We start from the raw sequence: 9449 nt of genomic DNA on the forward strand, positions 1-9449 counted from the left end.
ATCAATCTAGAAAGAATTTTATTGAAGAGAGTTTATCAAATCTAATTTTATGGGTTAAACATTTCAAGGTGTGAAATCTATCTAGTGATAATCAACATTAAGAACTATAAATATTATTACACAAAGTAAAAATTACAGAATATTTTATTTATAATTGATATATATATATTTTTAATATTAAATATCAATTTTATACTATTTAATAAAAAAATATTTACTTACTTTACAAGATATTTTTTTTAAAATTACAGAATATTTTACTTATAATTGATATATATTTTTTTAATATTAAATACTAACTTTATATTATTTAATAAAAAATATTTATTTACTTTACAATATTTTTTAAAATTATATATATATATATATAAAATTTATTTCAAATAATTAAAAAAATTAATATTATTTCTTTATCCATATTCAAGTCTGGCCAATAATATATTGAAATTGAAATCATATAAAATATATTGTTGCAAAGAATCCCCAATTAAAAAATATCTTAAAATAATCTACAAATTTAATCACATAAAGCCAAATTATTTACCATATGTTTTCCCAAGTTGAAAGATATAAATATTACGAACCAAAATCCTTAATCCTGCAGCTGATTCAATACCACTTTCTCTACAAATCGTTTATTGAATTTAAACTACAGCTTTTACTTTTTTAATAATAAATTCCATCCCCTTTTAAATTGTAACCATTCTCCTTGTACGGTATTTAATTAAAAGCATGAAAACGCAATTTTGTCATGCAGTGGATAACTTTAATTTGAATAACGGTTAAACATTATTTAGAATGTTTTTATTTATTTTTTCATTATATTAATCATTTAAAAATTCTAATCCTTATCCTTATGTGACTTTTACATTACTCCCTAATCAACATTTTATTTATGCACATCCAATCACGAGGGATGAATAATTTGGCATAATGACCATTCTTCCACGTGCGCAATGCCATTTATATTATATTAACCATGAGTGGCACTCTACAATTGAATCGACCGTCCTATTTCTGCTCACCTACCTTTTTATGAGACAAATGCTTTTTTGTATGTTCCTGTCTTATTTTTTTTGCCATAGTCTAACGATTATGTTCCAGTCATATTTTGAAAAAATATAGCAAGGAGTTTTGTAAATTTAAGTAAAATTGTTAAATTTTATAATTTGAAGTGTTTTAGATATTTTTGATGGGGTTGAATTTATTTTCATCATTAAAAACATAATTCAAACACTGCATCTCTAAGATATTTTGAATTTTTTTACTAGGATTCTGGACACTTTTAGCCATCCCCGCAATTCCTCACAGACATCTCCTATTGTTTTTACCTATTTACTAACATTATTTTGGAGTTTAGCAGGTGATAGGAAAAAAATGAAAAGAGTGCTTTGTTAAGCTATTTTTTGGTATAAATGTGACTGGTTCAAAATTTTATGGCAAAAATGCAACCATGGTAAAGTTTCCTATGGCTCAAGACATATGCTATCTTGGGGTGATTTTGAGGGGTTAAGTTGTCTTCGGAACAAGACTACTAAAGGCATAGTGAAATACTCTTAGGACTTACATAACTAGCAAAAGAATTAAAAATAAAAAATGCCTTTGAACATCAATTTAATTAAGTTACATATAAATCAATTATTATAACTATGAAATTTTCACTTTGATGAGAAGGATATCTAATTTTTTTAGAGTCTTTTATTGCACAAACCAACAAATTTTCTTATATAATTATCTTATCAATTATAATTTCATAATGAGTAAAGAATAAAATGTTTAAAAATTTAAAATTTAAAAAAAATTAAAAATTTAAAAGATCAATAAAACATTTTTTCCAAATTTTTTGAAAAGTTTATGTTTAAGACATATTTAATGTTGTTGTATTTTGTTATTGTATATTTATTGATGTTATTTTTGTGTATATATTTAAGGAAAAATTTATAAAGCTGAAAATTTGGGGCTACTTTAATCAATTTTTTCTGATATTTACCGTAAACTTATCAACACTCTAATTACAATGCTAAATCTCGAAGTAATACCATATGAGGAATGCAACTCAGGGATAAAATTGGATATTTACGATAAACTTATCAACGCTCTAATTACAATGCTAAATCGCAAAGTAATACCATATGAGGAATGCAACTCAGGGATGAAATTGGGAGGACAAATCTGAGTGGGCTAGCTTAAGTTACGAAGTGCTTTAAAGTTCATGACAGAAAACTTGAAATGAATACTTTCAGCATAATTATAATTATTATGCCCCACACTTATTAGTTATCGTTAATTGTTGTCTACACATTTTCTTTCAAATAACAAAATAATAAAGTGATTGATATTCCATATCAAATAGCATAATAATAAAAAGATTAATACATACTTATGAACATTATTTTCTACTTTCATCTATTATACCAAAAAAAAATTAACATAATTAAATATATATTAACCATATTACTGAATTAAATTCAGCTTCCTTTTCCAAATTAAAACTTAAAACAGTTTCCCATCAATTAATGACAAATACCGTGTATGTTAATTGAGTCCAGGAAAGGACAATAAATATATATCAACCATATTACTGAATTAAATTCAGCTTCCTTTTCCAAATTAAAACTTGAAACAATTTCCCATCAATTAATGACAAATATCGTGTATGTTAATTGAGTCTAGGAAAGGACACTGAATAACTGTATTCAGTATGGGTTAGTGGAATAGTTAAAGGCAATGGAGCAGTCTAGGGGGACTGGAGTTTGATTGTTTTATATTTAGTGTAATAAACGTGGTTTGATTGTTTTATATTTTAATTTTTTTTTGTCTTCTAAAGCTAATTTTGAAATAATAAGTTTTGGTGGTGTAATTTACGAAGAACTTAAAAAGTTTGAAGAATTTACAAATAGAAAGTTTTTAAGAATTGAATCAATTGATATATTAAAAAGAAAAATTACATATTAATAAGGGAAGTTGCGAGGCAACAAGTCTCTGCATTGAGTGGGGTAGAATGCTTTTCTGCGCTAGTCCGACTGAGTTAGTGAGAGAAGTGGCTGCTGAAGCGGCATTCCCCACATAGACCTCGAGATTTCGGAAGCAGCATTCTTCTCATGGCCCCTGGGACGACAGACCTTCGTGAACCAAAAGTGAACTGACCTTATGAGCTCTTTTTTCGCAGTCCATTCACTTGTCTACCAATATCAGTCTCCTGGAAACTCTGTTATTCTGCAGGTGGGGATGGCATAAATGTTGTCATGACCTGCAAAGAAGTAGGTGTCAGTGAAATCATACACAATAAAATTATAGTTTAAACAAAGTAAGATGAAGCAAATAAACCCAAGCCAAAGGCAGCCCACAAGGCATGACAACAAACTGGCTGTGATGTTAGTACTGAAGTGGGGTGAGACCATATGCAATCATACTAGCAAACACTAGATATTCTGAAGATCATGAACTCTCAAGGTATCTACCCTGGATCATTCATGATGAAAGCAGATGACCATGTAATAATATTTGCAAAACCCACTAAGATATAGTGAAATATTATCGGTGCTCCTATTTGTCACTTCTGCAAAGTCATGCAAGAAAACGAACAAGAACCTTCGTGAACCAAAAGTGAACTGACCTTATGAGCTCTTTTACTAGCTTTCGAATGTCAGCACAAGAATGTTTTCGCAGTCCATTCACTTGTCTACCAATATCAGTCTCCTGGAAACTCAAAGAGGAAGTCAATAACTAAAATAGAAATAAGCTAAAACTAAGAAGAACAAGCATAATATTTTAACAAGAAGCTAATAAGGTCTGTTATTCTGCAGGTGGGGATGGCATAAATGTTGTCATGACCTGCAAAGAAGTAGGTGTCGCTGTGAAAATGATTTCACAACCTGAACTTTTGTTTTGTCATGATTCCTTAATAAATATAATAGCATACCTCAAAAAAAGCACAACCACTTTTACAGATGGGCTGCGTTTGGCCACATAGTGAATGGATGTTACAGGTGAACAGCAGAAGGTATCGACTACCATATAGAGAGCTGAGTTTCAAGTCGGTGAAAGATTCTTCTCTTAACTGTCATTTTAATTCTTGCATAATTTGGCCACAAGTCCCCATCATGATTACTTTGGCATTGATATGAGAACTTACACAAGGGAGAGAATAATGAGGCTTTCGATTCATCCCATGGTTGTATTTGTTTATATTACAGAGTAGAACAGATGAGTGGATGAGCTGTGGCAGATGTGAAGCAAAACCCTATTACAGAGATAGAGGGTTCATGGTGAAAGCTTCACAGTTTGAAATTATGTCTGCCAATATGGTGCAGAAGAGGAAACTTTGTGATTTTTTCATGTTTTGGGCACTGGTCATTGTTGCTCTGGTACTCTGTTGGAGTTTATGGAGAATTTGCTCTTATGGAATTGCTTATAGAGCTGTCACAATTGAAGCACAACAATCTTCAGCACAATGGAATTTCAGGATCCAGAGGTTTGATGATACCAATGTGACTGTTGGTACTCAAGAAAATCAAAATGTGAGTTCTGCTGTTCAACAGAATCAGAGCAATGAACATGAAATGAATGGCAAAGAAGAGGAATCCTTATATCGGTCAATGGATGAGTGGGAGAAAATAAAAATGTGAGTTTTACTGTTCAACAGAATTAGAGTAGTGACCATGAAATGAATGGCAAAGAAGAGGAATCCTTGTATCGGTCAATGGATGAGTGGGAGAAAAGTTTTGACAATTTCTATGTTGATTCTGACTTTACCTCAAGAGACAAAAATGGTTGAAGGCCCATCATCATCTGCTTCATATGTGCTTCAAAAACAAGCAGGATTGTTACAGGATCCATGGCTTGGACATGTTTTACAAGATAGTCCTCCTTAATCAGAAAATGTACACTTTCTGGACCAAAATTCCTTTGATTAGGGCAGCCATGGGGGCTCACCCTGAAGCTGAGTGGATATGGTGGATGGACTAAAATGTTGTGATCACAAACATGGAATTTGAGCACCCATTGGAGAAGTACAAGGACTTCAATTTCATAGTCCATGGATGTCCAATTGCAGAGCTTACAGATGTAGATACAGATCCAGTCCCATAGCCCACATGGTCAAGGAAGAGCCATGAAAATACTTTCTAGGCCAAGCCAAGGAAATAAGTAAAGTGAAGTATTCGTTATAGCCTATTTTCTTCCCTCAAATTTGAAGAGTCATGTTTTCAAATTATATCTATAGATAGGCTATTGGACAGATTGGATAGCAGTAATACCTGACAATCAAAGCGGCAGAGAGACCTAAGAGAGAGGTTTTTCCAATCGAGAGGGAGACTTAGAGTTGTAGACATACAGAGAAGCTTATCCTTTGATTAGAATTATTCCCTACTCTGTGCTACCCTGTCATGCATCTTTACACGGGTTTTACCTCAAATTTGAGTATGATATGTTACTTCAAATAGCTGGTTGTAATGGCGGAGTTGCTATTTCTGCTCTGTAATGTAAGGTACACCTGAAATCTGACAATGATATATGGTTACACATATACATAGAACTTGGCCTCGTGCTAAGTACTTGAGGGATATTTTTACCAATTATGGAATCTAACCCTAACCTCATTCAAGTGTAATCATGATGAATGATTGCATGGCTGGGAAATGATACCTTCTGTAGAGTTGTTTTCAGTTTACTTTTCCAAGATTTCAAGGGATGTTTTGATGAATGATTATAGCATATTAAATGGTTAGGATATGGCACTTTCCATAGAGTTTTTCAGCTTGCTTATCCAAGATATTTTGGTATTTCGGGCATGATTTTGTTCTATTTTCAAGAGAAAATGCATGCTCAGTAGAAGAGACCTATCAGTTTATTGTATGACAACGGGAATGTTTCCTTTGATTAGAATTATTCCCTACTCTGTGCTACCCTGTCATGCATCTTTACACGGGTTTTACCTCAAATTTGAGTATGATATGTTACTTCAAATAGCTGGTTGTACTGGTAGAGTTGCTATTTCTGCTCTGTAATGCAAGGTACACCTGAAATCTGACAATGATATATGGTTACACATATACATAGAACTTGGCCTCGTGCTAAGTACTTGAGGGATATTTTTACCAATTATAGAATCTAACCCTAACCTCATTCAAGTGTAATCATGATGAATGATTGCATGGCTGGGAAATGGTACCTTTTGTAGAGTTGTTTTCAGTTTACTTTTCCAAGATTTCAAGGGATGCTTTGATGAATGATTACAACATATTATATAGTTAGGATATGGCACTTTCCATAGAGTTTTTCAACTTGCTTATCCAAGATATTTTGGTATTTCATGCATGATTTTGTTCTATTTTCAAGAGCAAATGCATGCTCAGCAGAAGAGACCTATTCTCACCTTCTCTCATCAAATTATGGCTATCTCTCCCATGTTACTGATGTCTGAGGAGGATATAGATGGAAACTTTCAACACCCATCTTGGGTTCTTTCTCATGATTGTACATGACAAATAGGAAGGACTTTGATACATAACCTAAATCCATTCTTGGTCCAGGAAGAAAGTACCTGCAGTCTTTCGCCTTTAGTGATACCATCGATGGAGCATGTTATTGTCACTGCTCAGTATTTATTAAGGAAACTATTGAAGGATAAGGCATGGTAAACATGAGCCCTCAAAATGGTAAACTCTTCATCACACGGTAAACTCTTCATCAGAGGGGGCTCAGTATTCTGGCTCTACATGTCTCCACTATTTAGACCCTGATATCTATATCTGCATATATGTGTAAGTAGCATCTCAATGCGTTGCACCCATGACTGTTGTCAAAGAGACCATTCAGCAATCTGACTCTCACCAACTTGCTATCTGTGTATGAGTTGAGGGAGTATGTTCAGCCAGTGGGACTATCTTCTTCTAATAGAAGCCAGTGGTGGTTGCTTCTTAGTAAGAAATGTGGATGACACTCCTTTTGATTGATTCTATGGTCAGAGGGTTGCCAAAATAAACCTTATCATAACAAAGTAGAAATAGCACATGCATCTTTCATTGAACAAAGAGATGTATCATACACAGAGAAATCGTTCATGGAGACTATAAGAACAACTGACTTGCTTGAAACCATTACAAAGGAGAAATTACCTTTTCTCAAGATGTTCTGGAAAGACCAATATTTGCTAGGAATAAACAACTGAAAATTTTATGTGATTTCAGACAGTCTACTGGTCAACATGAGCTTTACTTTTCAGATTGTGATGTTTCAAACTCTGAGAGTTTGAATAGAAGTAGACACTGGTGCCCTTGATTTAATGGCTTGGGACATTCTCTTACTAGGAGAATATCATGTTTTCCTTTAGCTTACCATTAGCATTTGATGGCAGAGAAGGATACTTGTAGTAGCACTAACCTTTGGTACCTGGGCTAGCGAGAACACGACCTTCAACTAAGACCTTCTGCAACCTCACCGCTGTCTTAAATGACTTTATGAGATGAACAAGAAAAGCCAGTAGAACTAAAATCAATATCTGCATTTTGAAGATGAATTTGAATCCAAAAATTTGATGATTGCCTTAAAATGCCTTCTCGAGAGAACAAGAAAAGCAGTGAAAACTAAAATCAATGGCTGCATTGTGAAAATGGTTTTGAATCCAAAAATGGTTTATGACCCATTGTTTAAATTTAGTTTTCTGCAAATAAAAGTTATGGAGTGGTGGAAAATGACAAGTCACCCCCAACTTTTGGCATGCTAATTGGGAGTAGCCTCCCTATATTACATGAAATACAAAATCAAACACGAAAATACAGCTTCACGGTGTTGTCCTGCTTAGCAGGAATGCATGCAAGACATACATGGGAGGTTCCTAAAAAATATTGCCTCTGGCCAATAGTAGGCTATTGACATTCTGTGGCATTTGGTAATTAGCATATCTTCTTTTTGAAATATCTTAATATAAAATAATCCAAGAAAACCAACAGTGGGAACTGGAGGCTCTCTTTGATATGAATCTCTGGCTTTGGCTAATCAGACGATAATGAATGTAGACTACAGATAGAAGTTGGGAAAATGAGATTGCCAAACTGAAAGGGCTCTCACTCTTTTCTCAGAATAGACATTCATGGTAGGGCTCTGTAAGATAGGATAAAAAGCCTAATGAAATATATTTTCTAGTCCTAGCAATTGCAAACCAAAATCTAAATTCATTAAATATACTTTTTAGAGAGCTAGCAATTGAATAAAGAAATAATCAGTTGAAACAATTATCACTAATAATTTAAGAAAATCACAATGTATTTACTATTAAGTTTTAACAAATATTATAATCACTAACCCTATTATGCCTTCTGCATCCTTGTCCGCATATTGCCCAAACAAGCTATCTATACGTTCCAACTCTTTTGCAGCTACTCTGCTGGCCGCTTTTCAATATACATACAGAATAAGCCAGGACCAGATAATCAAAATCCAAAGCAACTGAATTGCACCATGTAACATCTAAAAGATACAACTAAACAAATATACAGCTCAAATATCAAAATCTATCATGCATGTGATAATCTAGTATGCAAAATCATTTGTAAGGCTTAAGCCAAACCACTGTTTAAGGATCCCGTAAAGGGTAAGGATCTGGGTACCTGCAATTCAAAAATGTCAAACTTCCAAGAAAATTGAAATCCAGCAAAGAATAGCCACCAGAAAATGGCATTCTAGTAAAAATCAGAAAGGAAAGTACATTGTGTTAATAAAATTCTATCCTCACAGAAAGACCCTTTTTCAAATTCTAGTGCTTTCAAATTTTGCTTTTACATCTGTAGTGTTTCCGAAAGGAGAGCACATATGTTCAATTTAAGCTTCATGTGCTATGTCAATTTTAGCCTTTGTAGCTGTGCATAAATCTATGTCTTCTGATAAAACCCTCTTCCAAATTGGAATGTACTTTCACTTTTGCAATAACCACATACAATGCCTTGATTTTGTAGGCACGAGATTTGCAAAGGGTAGTATCTATTTGGGGGAGATTGAAGTTGTTCAAGTATCCACATTTGAAAAGGTGTGGAGTTGCTATGATGGAGGGTAGTGTGATCAGGGATCCACTTTCTATAAGCCTACTAACTTACCAGTAGGCTTTGTCAGCCTAGGCCATATTGTACACCCTAACTATTTTCCTCTGCAGCGATGGGTTCTTGTGGCCAATGTAGGAATTTACAGGGTAAGTTCCTTAGAAAGAACACCAAAAGGACACCGCTCACAACCAGATCTCAAATCAATACACCAGTATTTTTGACGTGGTTAAAACCCTCAAAGTGCAAGGAGGGAAACAGTCCACGGCCTGCACCAACGTGGCTACTACAGGCAATTTATTAATCAAAGAATGAAAATTTACATAAGCTTCTCTCATGCACGGATTACCCGAACAATGACCCTCCATGCGCTTTAAATAGAACTCATGGACCAATCGGGTGTCAAGCCACGGA

This window comes from Pinus tabuliformis, chromosome 8 (assembly GCF_031772625.1).
Source record: "Pinus tabuliformis cultivar Carrire ecotype Pingquan chromosome 8, CPIR1, whole genome shotgun sequence".
Classification (NCBI taxonomy): Eukaryota; Viridiplantae; Streptophyta; class Pinopsida; order Pinales; family Pinaceae; genus Pinus; species Pinus tabuliformis.